We start from the raw sequence: 14,736 nt of genomic DNA, 5'->3' as shown, positions 1-14,736 counted from the left end.
TTTATAGGTAATAAAATTCACCTATGTAATGACCTTCATCAGTGCTCTTTCTTTCTTCCAGTGGAATCAGGTTATTGTCAAGTGCATTTTCATTTTGGCCAGCAAAGCTTCCTTTAGTATTTCTTTTCAGGGAAGTATGCTAGAGACAAACTTTCTTAGCATTTGGTTATCTGGGTATGTCTTGATTTTTCCTCCATATTTAGAGGAAAGTTTTGCTTCATGTAGAATTCTTTGTTTGCACTCTCTGTCCCTCTCTTCCCCAGGACATTAAATGTCATCCCATTGTCTTCTGTCATACATTGTTTCCTATTAGAAATCAGCTGTTAATCTTATTGAGGGTCCCTTACATATGATATTCACCTCTTTTGTGCTGCATTAAAGATTCTTTATTTGTCTTTTTCTTCTGATTTTTTAAATGATGAGTTCCCTTATATCTTTGAATTTATCCTAATTAAGGTTTGTTGAGCTTCTTAGATGTGCAGCTTAACATTTTTCCTCAGATTTTGAAGGTTTTTGGCTATTATTTCCTAAAATCTTTCTATCCCATTTCTCTGTTTCCTCTCATTCAGGGGATATTATCATGTATATTTTAGTATGGTTGATGTTATACCACCCATCTCTGAGGCTCGGTTATTTTTCTTTAATCTTTTTTTTTTTTCCTTTTAGTCAGGCTATAATAATTTCAATTGATGTATTTTAATGTTTTTTAAAAATTTTATTTCTTTTTTACCTCTTTATTTCACCTGCTCAAATCTATGGTTGAGCACCTCTAGTGCATTTTTCTTTTCTTTTCTTTTTTTTTTGAGGTGGAGTCTCGCTCTGTCACCCAGGCTGGAGTGCAATGGCACAATTTTGGCTAATTGCATCTTCTGCCTCCTAAGTTCAAGTGATTCTCCTTCTTCAGCCTCCTGAGCAGCTGGGATTATGGGTACCTGCCACCAGGCCTGGCTAATTTTTGTATTTTTGGTAGAGACAGGGTTTCACCATGTTAGCCAGGCTGGTCTCGAACTCCTCACCTCAAGTGATCCACCCACCTCAGCCTCCCAAAGTGCTGGGATTACAGGTGTGAGCCTTGAGCCACCATGCATGGTGTGAATTTTTTATGTCAGATGTTGTTCTTTTCACCTTTAGAATTTCTATTTAGATCTTTTAATTGACTTCTGTCTCTATTGATACTCTCAATTTGGTGAGACACTTTTCTCATAATTTCCTTTAATTTTCCAACATAATCCTCTTCAGCTGTTGGAATATATTTCAAATAGCTACTAGTATTTCTCTTATAAATCCAACATCTGGACTTTTTCAGGGAAAACTTCTATTGAATGGTTTCTTCCTTCACTCTATGCATTTTCTGTACTTTTTTGCATGCATCATAAATTTTTACTGAACACTGAACATGTTAAATAAAATAATGGCAATTCTGGATATGAGATCTTTCTCCCCTCATACTTTCACAGTTTGTGGTTGCTGTTTGCTGCTGGTGTTTGTTTAGTAAATTTTCTGAAGTAACTCTGTATTTTTTTGTTAAATGTGGCCACTGAAGTTTCTGCTCACTTAGTTGGAGATTAAATCACTTATGATTAGACAGAGATTTACTTAAACGCTCAAACCATTAAGACCTAGTATTTTCTGAACATCTCTATATGCATATTGGAGTATACTTTCAACACTTAGTTAGGGAGCTTACAAATCCAGCTTCACATTCACTTCCTGCTTCCATAGGACCTCATGATTAGTCAGTGATGACAGCCTAGGGCCTTTTGGGGTCTCTCTTGAGCATGTGCACAGACCTATGCATGAGTATACCCTTTGAGATTCCTAAGAACATATCAGAGCTTTTCAGTACCCTTGCCCCCATCCCAACATGGTCACTTCATTACTTTTTCCTTTTAAGCTTTTTGTTTAGCCTGTTGTTTTCTCTAAATAGTATCACTGTCTCATGAAGCCATGATGCTAAACAATTGCTTCTGATTTTATCCAATGAATAGACTTGGAGAAAAAGCTGCTGCCACTGGGAAAATTCTGAGTCAGTTCAAATAAAAGCCACCTTGCAAGTGGGGTCTTTGAGGAGACTACTAGACAGGGTATTTCTACAATTTGATTCTTCAAAATTCAGACTATTCATTTTTGTATAATTCTAATTATTTTTTCATAAGTCACCTAATAGTTCCAAAAGCTTCCGCAAGTCTGAGGCTTTTTATCCTGACCTGACAGAGGTATAGAAGAAACTCCTCAAAAAAACTGCTTTCATGAAAATTGACAGCTTATGCATCCCAAAAAGCACCATTTTTTCCTTTGCTCTGAAGCCTGATTTTTTAATCTACCAAAAAAATAAAGATAAAAAATAGGAAGAAAAAGAGAGAAAAAAAGATGAAAGCAGGACAAGACATTACAAAAGATCACCATACCAAAGAAGAAAACAGCATCTCCTGATTGCAGTGTTAAACAAGCCCTTGATGATAGAAAACAGTAGCTTAGAAATAAGATATTTCAAATAACTTGACAGAAGGTATTTTGAGTGATGCTATAAAATCTTTCATATTTCCTATTAAAATGTATAAGTGATATATAAATAATAACTGAGTATCATGTTTCTCAAAATGAAATATCAAATGGAACTATTTTTGTTGGCTAGAATCTCACAGGTCTTCCTAGGTACAGTTGATACATATACTTCAAATGTCATTTTACACTCTAGGCTAATACTGCTGGAAATTGATGGACTCAAACAGATTTATACTAAATGAATGCATATAAATGCCTTGGAAATAATCAATATGGTCATATCTCAGAAATTCCATTTACTTTGTAGTTCCATTGAGGTCACACCTTCTATATTAATCATAATAATTTTAACGGAATAGATATAAACTGCATGTAGAGTTACCATTTTCAGTCACCCATCTTCAGATATTGGCATCATCTTTTTCATCACCTCTGTAGAGTCTCATATCTAATCATTTGCCAAATCTTGTTGATTTGGCACTAGCAGTGGGAGAAGGGGAGATTTATCACTTGTTCTTCATTTCTTCAACTATTAGTTTAAAGGAGGCACTGTTATTGTTTCCTTGAGCAATTGCAAGAGCTCTATTCAGATTTCTGTTTCTCCCACATTTCCTTAATCAAATCAATTGTATGCTGCCTGGTTAACTTTTCAACAGTACCAACAAGATCATGTTTTGGTTTTGTTTGTAATCTTCCAATGGTTTCCATTTTATTTAGACAATATATTCCAAGTACTTTTAGTCTGAGATTCAAGTTTCCCCATGACCTGTCACTAGGTCATATTTTTCAAATATCTTTTTTCCATTTTTCCTTTCAAAAACTGTATATTCAAAACTTCAAAGTCTCTAAGATTTTCAAACTATGTACCACTGTTTATTGAAATACTTTTTTTTTTTTTTCTCTGTCGCCCAGGCTGGAGTGCAGTGGTGCAATCTCGGCTCACTGCAAGCTCCGCCTCCCAAGTTCTTGCCATTCTCCTGCCTCAGCCTCCCGAGTGGCTGGGATTACAGGCGCCTCCACCATGCCCGGCTAATTTTTTGTATTTTTAGTAGAGATGGGGTTTCACCGTGTTAGCCAGGATGGTCTTGATCTCCTGACCTTGTGATCCGCCCACCTTGGCCTCCCAAAGTGCTGGGATTACAGGCTTGAGCCACCGCGCCCGGCCTATTGAAATATTTTTTTTTTTTTTTTTTTTTTTTTTTTTTTTTTTTGAGGCGGAGTCTCGCTCTGTCGCCGGACTGGAGTGCAGTGGCCGGATCTCAGCTCACTGCAAGCTCCGCCTCCCGGGTTTACGCCATTCTCCTGCCTCAGCCTCCCGAGTAGCTGGGACTACAGGCGCCCGCCACCATGCCCGGCTAGTTTTTTGTATTTTTAGTAGAGACGGGGTTCACCGTGTTAGCCAGGATGGTCTCGATCTCCTGACCTCGTGATCCGCCGTCTCGGCTCCCAAAGTGCTGGGATTACAGGCTTGAGCCACCGCGCCCGGCATATTGAAATATTTTATAGCAATACTTTTAACCTTCTTGCCTTGAAAAAACCTTGACGAACATATGTAATGGCTAGACCTCTTTTTACAAGTGATTTTAGCCTTTTAAAAAAGGTCTTACTATTGTGTCCAGACTGGAGTGTAGCAGATATTCATAGGTGTGATCATAGCACATGACAGTCCTCCTGGGCTTGAGATCTTTCAGCCTGAGCTTCCCAAGGGACTATAGTCTTGTGCCACCACATTCAGTGGACTTTAGCCATTTGTTATAAAAACACACAAAAAACCGACTATCAATCACGAAGGAAGATTATTTCATCTCTGGCAAGTGTTATTGATAGTAAATGAAAGGACCGTGTGCTGATGTGCTAATTTCTGTTTGGTGGAAGGAATCAACTATCTTTAAGATAGGGTGGTACTTTCTGGTCAAAGAGGCCATACTTCAGTTAAATATTTTAGATAAAAATGAAATAAAAATGAAGAAACCCACTTTAATTAAAGTGAAAAATAGGCAAAATGGGCTCACTTCTGTATTATCATCTGCTGTTTCACTTACTAAGAACTTATCATCATTTCTCTCTAACACAAATGTACAATATTAATGCACATATATCCTTTAAGTTATTCTGGTTTTAATGAGATTCAAACTTTCTTCTCCTGGAGGGTTTTAAGAGGTAACTTACTGTTAAGAACTAGATTTAATGAAACCCCATTTAATCAAAAGTTTTGGGAATATGGTATTTCACATAGTTGAATTCTTCAGATAACTCAAATTTACCCTCTATAATTTTCTTTAATACTGTTCGAAAATGGATAACTCCATTGTTCTCCATAGCACAGGATACTGGCCTATGTTTTCTTGATATTGAGGATTATCACTATGAATATCCATTATGTTATCACAGAACAATACAGTCTACCTATGGTGGCTTTAATATCTTCTCTAGTGTTGTGGGGTTAGTTGGCATTTCTTTCATAATAATTTAGCTTCACACTAAGAATACTTCTTTGGTTCTATTTTTCCCCCTATTTCCTGTTTTTATCTTTTGGGAGGTGTAAAACAGCCAAGTTGAAATCAGTCACTATATATTATGTACAAGGGGCAAAATACCTTTATATGGTAGTTCACAATTTATAAAACTAACATATTGTTTTGTGTAATAATCAGTGCAAAAATGAGTGCTAGATATCATTATCTTCACTTTATAAATAAATACGAACTCAGAAAAGCAGACCAGATTTTGTAAGTCCATATAGCCAGTAAATTTTAACCCTAGAACTTGAACCCTAAGCTTTTGACTCCATGTACAATATATTTTGCATCATAGCAAAGTTGTCAGTAATTTTCTGATCTTCGTCAGCTTCTTTTTTTTTCAACTGGGATTCAAAACTGTCTGAACAGAGGTCAAGTCTCCTGAAGTAAGGTTACTGACTAGATGTCGATCACTGTGCTTTTTATCTAGCAATACAAAAGCTAAATACAACTCAGCTCTACTCATTGTAAACTACAGTCCTGGATACCTTGACTATCAGACATTGTTAATTCCTAGAAGACATCAAATATGGCTGCTTATGTGGACTTAGAGAGAATCTGCCAGATGTTCATGGGGACACCTAAGGAATTCTTTTTAATAAATAGTTATTAGAAAAAAATACAGTAAGAACTTCCACTTGCAGAGGTTCCTAGCTGAGTCCAAACTACATTGACACACTATAGGGGTGTGGATTTAGGGGACTAAAGTCTGAGAAAGAAGCAGGCTTCCAAATCTTTCTAATCATGTGACCTTGTGGCAGAGCAGAAAAAGAGAAAGTTGAAGATAATGGGAAGATCAGCATAGACGCTTTCTCTTCATTTAGAATGGATTTAATGTCCTACAAAGAAAAAGGTTAGTCCTCAAGCTGAAGACTCTACCTTCATAAAATACTGTACAAGTCTCTGGGTATAAGGAGTATTTCCTAGCACATGATGAAAGTGACTCCTCATTTGAATAAGGGTATCCTTTCTACGTTTACATGAGACCCCAAAAAATTGTGGCACTGAGAATCTAGGTGTGTTTTCCTAGAAGTCTTTTTTTTTTTTTTTTTTTTTTTTTTTTGAGGCGGAGTCTCGCTCTGTCGCCCGGACTGGAGTGCAGTGGCCAGATCTCAGCTCACTGCAAGCTCCGCTCCTGGGTTTCCGCCATTCTCCTGCCTCAGCCTCCCAAGTAGCTGGGACTACAGGCGCCCGCCACCTCGCCCGGCTAGTTTTTGTATTTTTAGTAGAGACGGGGTTTCACCATATTAGCCAGGATGGTCTCGATCTCCTGACCTCGTGATCCGCCCGTCTCGGCCTCCCAAAGTGCTGGGATTACAGGCTTGAGCCACCGCGCCCGGCCGTTTTCCTAGAAATCTTGCTCTTGTGGTGACCTCTTGGAGGGCAGAGATTGAAATAAAAATGGGATAAGTAAAGCAAGAGAACAAAAATAGAAAGAGAATTTAAAACTACCATGATCTTGTGATGACTATACCTGACTTTCATTTGTGAGAACACATGTGAGAACTATGAGTGATAAGTGGAAGAAGACAGAGTCAGAATGGGAAGAAGGGGATGTATAGGAGAAAAAGACTGGGATTTTGTTCTGTTGATGAATAGGAAACTTCTTTAAAGTCCATAGGCCGTCCATAGGCCGGGGACCCAGGCAGTATTGTTCAACAGTGCAAATACAGATAAAAGCAAGGACAATATAGGTCAACTGGATATTGTGGAATCTTTCTACCATAGTAAAATGGAGAGAGTTTTTGAAACTGCCAGAGGTTTTTTAAAAAATGAAGCACGTTTCTTAGATTCCCTATTTAAGAAAGATTCTAGAAAACGAGGCGAGCACACTACTCAATTACTAAATATCTGTTTTCTTCTCTGCTAGAAGACTAATCCTTAGGCCAGATCAAATAGAGCAGATGATCTGAAAAATAAATTTTGTCTGTAATAAGTAAGATTAATATAGCCATCTATTTTAATAAATTTAGGCTCCTAGTTGTATAAATTTATTTGCTAATTTATTAGGAAAGCATAGAGAATCAGGTGGATGCCTGAAAACTAGATTTATCTAAAATGATTTATGTTTAAATTCACGAAAGAAGAGCTGTGTCCTAGAAGCCACAGCATATTTGAGCAGAAAATAACCCTAAATATCAAGTGTGACTTAATTTTCAAAATAAGGAAATTAAATCAAAGGGAAGGAAATTAATTCGGCACAAGTGAGTCCTAAAAAATGTATCAAGCTCTTGACTTTTGCTCAATGATTTTTTTTTCTTCTCTTTGTCACATTCAGATTCTTTAGAAATAATCTCAAGCATTGCTGTGAGAAGGTAAAATACACCAACTGCTAAAACCATATTGAGGCTAGAGTAAGGCAACTCATCATTATAAAGAGAATTTAATTTGGTAGGTTATCATCTCATTGATGCTCAAATTTTGAGTTAGACAACAAATATATCAATCATTGAGCAAATATTAAGGACAACTTATTATTACCTTAAATAAAAGGACTGGAGATAGAAAAATCAAGTTTACTATTGAATATTCTAGTACAAAGTAAGAAAGAGAATACTAAGATTGTAGATATTTTTAACAAAACAGAGAGGAAAAGAGCAAGAACAGCTAGTAACTGGTTAAAAAGCATTGGACACTAGAAGCAAAAAGGATGTGGTTAGTGTGAGATTTTTCTTTTCCCGAAAACTGATAGATTTCCTTAGTGCTTTAATAATAACATGGCAGTGTCTGTATTTCCCCAGGAATGTTTCATTCAAAAGAAGTTGCTCAATATAAATGCCTGTTAATAGGCTATAGCTCATAAAGCAATAAGTTATCTAGGTACATCAACAAAGGGAGTATAAAATTACATAGTAAAACCTTCTGGTTGAACCAGATATCAGAGAAAATGGTTTATGGCTTTGAAAATGGAAAACGAATTTATAGTTTGAAGTGTCAGAAAAGATAAGCCTGTACCTGAATATTCTGTGCCCCATTAACTGATAGTATGTTTCTATTTTTAGTAAAAGCCTAGAATAAAGCTTAATATATAGTATAGAATGCTGCCTTACATTTCCAAAAAAGCCAAATTATTATAGAGGCATGATTTCTGCTTTGAAAATTTTGTTAAAAATTTTTAGCAGCTTAATTTTTATGGACCAGATGTATATTGTATATCCATTATGTGCCATACATGGCTGTAGGGACCACTGGAGATTCAAACATGGTGATCTCCCCTCAGAAATTTATTATTATGAAGCAAATACTTACTGTGACATAAGACTGAGAGAGATCTGTTGAAATAGATGCACAAATGGAATCTACTTCGACAAATGTGAAATAGTAACGCAAAAGGACAAAAAAAGATGCATCTTAGTTTGGGTGTTTTGGAAAGGCTTTAAAGAGAGACAGGGTTTGGAGAGTTGACCCCTGAAGCGGAAGGTGAGCAGGGTATTCCAGGCAGGAATTGTGTCCAGGAACAGCAATGTTCCCAGTAAGCTTGGACACAGAGAAAGTAATTGGCTGAGGCTGCAAAACAGGAAGAAATGGAGAGATGCAGAATGAAGGAAGGCTTCTGGATGTTGTTTCATTTCCTGTCACTGTAAACCAATTCATCATGTGGCTTTTGTGGGAGATCACACACAAGAAGGCTCCAGGAACAGCTCATGGAAGGGTCCTGAGCGTTCAGATGAGAGATGGAAGCAGTGAGCTTCCTGCTGTGTATTTCTTGCAGCAAATTGGAAGCAGAGAGTTCTCTAAATCAGCAGTGACCTTCTTCATACTCCTCTACTTCCTCAGGCAGCATTGATCTAAACTCAATCTATGTTAGTTCCTGGTTATGTTAAATTTATCTCCACTTCTTACATTACCTGCAAGTTCATTCTTTTATGTCGTCTTTTTTTCTTTTTCTTTTTTTTTGAGTTGGAGTTTCGCTGTTGTTGCTCAGGCTGGAGTGCAATGGCACGGTCTCGGCTCACCATAACCTCCGCCTCCCTGGTTCAAGCGATTTTCTTGCCTCAGCCTCCCGAATAGCTGGGATTACAGACATATACCACCATGCCCAGCTAATATTATACTTTTAATGGAGAAGGAATTTCTCCATGTTGGTCAGGCTGGTCTCGAAGCCCCGACCTCAGGTGATCCGCCCGCCTCGGCCTCCCAAAGTGCTGGGATTACCGGCGTGAGTGACCGCGCCTGGCCATTCCTTTTTGTCTTATGCTCATGCTGCTCACAAGCTACCCCTCACTGAAATATTTTTCATCCCTTATTGGCTTAGGCAGCTACTACTCATCCTTCAAGATTCATCTCCAATAATACTCATTTCTGAAGGATTTTCTGACAGCACCTAGGTGGAATAAGTCTTAGTTCATCCAAAACTCTTAGAACATTCCATATCACACACCTCAATAACACGTGTATTTGTGTCAACTTCATAAGAAATTCAATAAGGAGGTATAGCTGAATGGGATTGTTAAGATCTGTTGCCTCATAGAACATGTTATCATCATCAAACTGATTGGAATAAATTATGAAATATGTCTACCTCTTCAACAGAGGCTGAGTCTCAGGAGAACAAAACATTCCATATCTCTTTGTTGCTAAGACCTAGCCTAGTTTAGCCTGGCTACATATTGGCTTAAAAGATGACTGGGAAAAAAAATCCAATCATTTATCCTCATTTGGTTCTATATTACATCTTAGAAATATTTTCTCCATACAAACAGTGCATTACACTGCCAATTAGTATTTTAAAACTTTTGAATATATCATATCTAAGAGCATTTTGCATAAGAAATTGCACAGAGAATGCTTTTTTAAGTTTTTGCATCTCTCTACAAACAAAAGTACATGTGTGAAAGCATTACATTTTAATTAATCATCTCAGTGAAGGATGATGTCCCTTTTCTTTGCAATATTAATCACTTCCTATCACAAAGAATGCATCTCTACATACCTGTACGTACACACACACAATTAAAGCAGGTTGATGCTCTATTTACAAGCTTGGGAAGATAAACAGAGAAGACATCTTTTGATGGTAAAGAGTAGCAAAGCAGTGATGCTTTAGTATATGACTGTTTATGGTAATAAGTAAGTTATTTAAGTGGTTATGATATGCTTAAAATACTTTCCTGAAACAGGTTGCTTTTTTTTTTTTTTTTTTTTTTTTAGAAAGAGCTGAAAACCAAAACAATATGTGTAAGTTTCATGTGTTGTATTGACACTTTTTATGGTCTAATAGGTGGAAAATCCTATTACTGCCCAATAATATTTGTATAGGAAAAGGGTCGTATCACAAGATTTAAGAATGAAAGATGTGAGGAATCAAGTCCCACAACCTACTGTAATTCTAAAGCTTTTGGTGCACAATTAAAAGGACACCAGGCTGGGCATGGCGGCTCATGCCTGTAATCCCAGCACTTTGGGAGGCTGAGATGGGTGGATCACCTGAGGTCAGGAGTTCCAGACTAGCTTGCCCAACATGGTGAAACCCTGTCTCTACTAAGAAATAACAACAACAACAACAACAACAAAATTAGCCAGGCATGGCAATGGGCACCTGCTACTCGGGAGGCTGAGGCAGGAGAATCACTTGAACCTGGAAGGTGGAGGTTGCAGTGAGCTGAGATTGCGCCACTGCACTCCAGCCTGGGTGGCAGAGAGAGAGACTTTGTCTCAAAAAACAAACAAACAAAAGGACACCAGGATATAGTTCTATAAATATGACTGATTCAGGAATTAATAATAGCATGTGGTTGAAGCTTTAGATAATACATGACTATGTAATTGGGCGTAATTTATTCACTGCCACCTTTTCCAGCTACTTTTTTTTTTCTTTTTTTCCCAGCCAGAGTGTGTTTCTGATGCCAATCGTCTCTTCCTTCTGTGCCTACTTTGTGGAAGACAATTATGGAAGAAAGAACATCCCCTTCAGGTACTTTTTTGCTTTTTCTTTTTATGATTATTCTATTTAAAAAATATTCCTGGAATCTGTATTTTAAACTGATGTGATGAAAATAGAATGAGCATGCTCCTGGAGAGCATATTTTGTATCACCTACTGTGTAATGGAGAATTTGGCCAGGCGTTGTTCCCACTTCCGGGGAGGTAAATTCTGAATCCTAGGAATTTTTCACAGTGTCTTTGTGATTCACGGTGGGACCACATCTGATCGTTTATGCTAACGAGGTGACTCACAGCAGGGGCCCTCTAGATAGCTTATGCTAAGGGAATGACTCAGGATGGGGGGCTGGCCACAACAGAAAGGCAGACCGGGTGATGCCATGTTTGAGGCTTTGAGCCATGTGATATCAGTCTGAAATCTGTGGAGACTGGGTTCAACTGTGTGACCTATGATCGAATAAGTCATACTTATTTAATGAAGCCCCAATAAAAACTTTCCGCATCAAAGCTGAGGTGGGTGTCCCTGGTTGGCACTCCTCTATGTGCTGTCACACGTGGATGTGCTGGAAAAGTAATGCATCCTTGGTGACGATGGAAGCTTTGCAACCGAGAGCTTCCCACACCTTGCCTTAAGCATCTCCCTCTTTGGCCAATTCTGATTTGTATCAGTTTTGATATAACAAAATGGAAATCGTGGCCGGGCGCGGTGGCTCAAGCCTGTAATCCCAGCACTTTGGGAGGCCGAGACGGGCGGATCATGAGGTCAGGAGATCGAGACCATCCTGGCTAATATGGTGAAACCCCGTCTCTACTAAAAAATAAAAAAAAAAAAAGAACTAGCCGGGTGAGGTGGCGGGCGCCTGTAGTCCCAGCTACTCAGGAGGCTGAGGCAGGAGAATGGTGTAAACCCGGGAGGCGGAGCTTGCAGTGAGCTGAGATCCGGCCACCGCACTCCAGCCTGGGCGACAGAGCCAGACTCCGTCTCAAAAAAAAAAAAAAAAAAAAAAAAAGGAAATCATAAAAAATAGTGCTTTCCTGAGTTCTGTGAATCTTTCTAGCAAGTTATCAAACCTAGAGAACAATGGAAGCCCCTGAAATTGTAGCCTGCTGGTGTAAAGTGAGGGTGGCCTGAAGACTCCTAAACTTGTGTCTGGTGTCTGAAGTGAGGGCGTTAGTATGGCAGATTGTGTCCAAAGCCTGTGAAGTTTGGCTTAACTTTGAGTATTTGTTGTCAGAACTCATTATACCTACATTATTTTTTCCGTAAGGGTGAATTTGAGCACAGGGAAAGCTTACTGAGGTTCTCAGTGTTGTAATGTGTTAGGGAAAAACCTGAGAGGGGAAATGAGGTCTAATCTCCCTCATCCCAGTTCCTTATGTTCTACCATGCTAGATATTAACACAAAATCTTATCTTTATATCCACAATAAAATTGTGATAGAGAATAAATCAAAGCAAGGAAAGGAATGGGCTAAGAATGTGAGCAAAATCCCACAGCTCTTAACTACTATTTATGAAAGGCTTAGTAGATGCTGGATGCTTTGCTAAGCACTTGAGAGACATGGTCTTATTTAATCTTCACAACACATTTTTTCGAAGATCTCCGTTTTACAGATGAAGAAGCTGAGGCTCATGGAATCTAAGAAACTTACATCAGGCAACAAAGATAAGAAATACAGAGTTAACATATTGGGGAGGCAAAACAAAGTCTCACAATAACAGATTCTGGAGGCCGTCAACCTTGATTCCTAAACACGCTTCATTTGAACGGTGACATGTTTTATGATGAACCTTTCAATCCTTTCTACAAAGAAATACTGTATTTTAAATTAAAAAGATTTTTTTAAAGAGCTAGTATGTGAATCCAACGCAATCTCTCCCTTCAATCACGTTTTTTCACTTTATTTTTCATACTTGTAGTTAAGAAGTAAGTTTACATTTTTAGTGAAAGAATAAATTTTGTATAATATTTTAAAGAGATTTATTCTGAGCCAGTACGACTGACTACTGCTCACCAAAACAGTCTCAAAGAGTCCTGAGAAAATATGCCCTAAGCAGTTGGATGACAGCTGGGTTTTATACATTTCAGGGAGGCAGGAGTTACAGGCAAAGAGCTAAATCAATACATGGAAGGTATACATTAGTTCCACCCAAAAAGATGGGATGTCTTAAAGCAGGGGCTTATAAACCGCAAGGGGATTCCAAGACTCTTTAATCTGCAAATGAAGGACAAAACTTTGTCTAAAAACTTGGAGTTAGCAGGAAGGAATGTTTAAATTAAGATAAAGATGTGGTGTCAGTCAGCTATAATGTGACCTGTTTAGCAAGATGAATGTGCCGCAGATGTGACTTAACACTTGCCTTGCATGGCCTTAGGTTTTGTTTATAATTTGTTATCTTATTGTCACAAAGAGTGTTCTGTCAGCCTCAGGATCCCTTTTCTAACATTCCTGCTGGTCAGTGGTTGTGCCTAAACTCCAAAAACGAGGTGGTATAATGAGGAGTGTCCGACTTTCCTTCCCATCATGGCTGGAGACTCAATTTTTTAGGTTTCTCTAGGGTCCCCTTGGCCAAGAGGGTGCTCATTCATTCGGCGACAGGCTTAAAATTTTATTTTTTCATTTACAAAACTATTTGCATGAGATTGTTACTTGCTTTTATGAAAAATTTTAACAGGAACTATTAAATCGATAACAACCCATTCAAAGTAAGAATGCGGACTCAATATTGTGTGGCCTTGAGAAAATTTCTTGTCTAGTTGAAGAATCAGCTTTTTCTTCAGTTAAATGGAGACAAGAATGCTAATTGCATCTTGTGGTTGCTGTGAGATATAACTCCCTAGGTCAGTGCCCAGCACATAGTAAGCACTTGACAATAATTTCTACCAGAGCTCTCATTGTCAGCAATTTTATTGATTAATATCACTCAAGTGATTCAACTATTGCCTTTAAGTAAAATATGTGCTTCTCTTTTGTATACTTGTTTGGTAGATGAAAGAATATTGAGGAAGGAATCAAATGATAGAGGACTTAGCCTGATGGTAAACTGGCTGACTTCAAGCTTGCTATTTTACTTTAAAAATGACAATTCTCTGAGTCAGTGTGAATGTCAACTCAAATAAGAAGATATATCTCAGTGGAATACTTCTAGTTAAACGCAGTACAGAACATATTGACAACATCAAGTTGATCTAAATAAATGATAAAGAATTCACCCATCTAAAGCTATGCCCAGTGACTCAGACCTGTAATCCTAGCACTTTGGGAGGCCAAGGTGGGTGGATCACCTGAGGTTGAGGGTTCGAGACCAGCCTGACCAACATGGAGAAACCCCATCTCTGCTGAAAATACAAAATCAGCCAGGCGTGGGGGTGCGTGCCTGTAATCCCAGCTACTCGGGAGGCTGAGGCAGGAGAATTGCTTGAACCTGGGAGGCAGAGGTGAGCCAAGATCACACCATTGCACTCCAGCCTGGGCAACAAGAACAAAACTCTGTCTAAAACAAACAAACAAACAAACAGACAACAAAAAAAAACATTCATCTATATGTATTGGAGATGTACAAATTATCCTATAAACCTCATCAGCATATGTAACACATTTGTGAGATTTGGCTGGAAAGAAAAATAATTTTCAATTGGAGCAGAATACAAGTTGACAACTTAAGGCAATAATCACTTATGAAGAAAATATTACTAAAATATTGAAAGGAGTACATGGCTATGGAAATTACAAAGAACGAAGGAGCCAGGATTCCCCCTCACTCAGGGCCAGATCCTCCCTGCGATGCTGTTTTACTCAATTCCTTCTGGCATCTACATTGTCATGATT

General features: G+C 38.2%; 1 long non-coding RNA gene across 1 annotated transcript; it reads right to left on the bottom strand.

Annotated features, from left to right (window-relative positions):
- Positions 1-967: 967 nt before the first annotated feature.
- LOC117077930 lies at positions 968-9,236 on the bottom strand. The gene is made up of 2 exons (XR_004434872.1): positions 9,135-9,236; positions 968-1,016 (listed from the first exon to the last, which is right to left on the bottom strand). It is a non-coding gene; the product is annotated as an uncharacterized LOC117077930 (long non-coding RNA).
- Positions 9,237-14,736: the final 5,500 nt, after the last annotated feature.

Source organism: Trachypithecus francoisi, unplaced genomic scaffold, assembly GCF_009764315.1.
Source record: "Trachypithecus francoisi isolate TF-2019V2 unplaced genomic scaffold, Tfra_2.0 Lachesis_group0, whole genome shotgun sequence".
In the NCBI taxonomy this organism is placed as follows: Eukaryota; Metazoa; Chordata; class Mammalia; order Primates; family Cercopithecidae; genus Trachypithecus; species Trachypithecus francoisi.
This window is presented reverse-complemented; position numbering and strand designations above follow the sequence as displayed.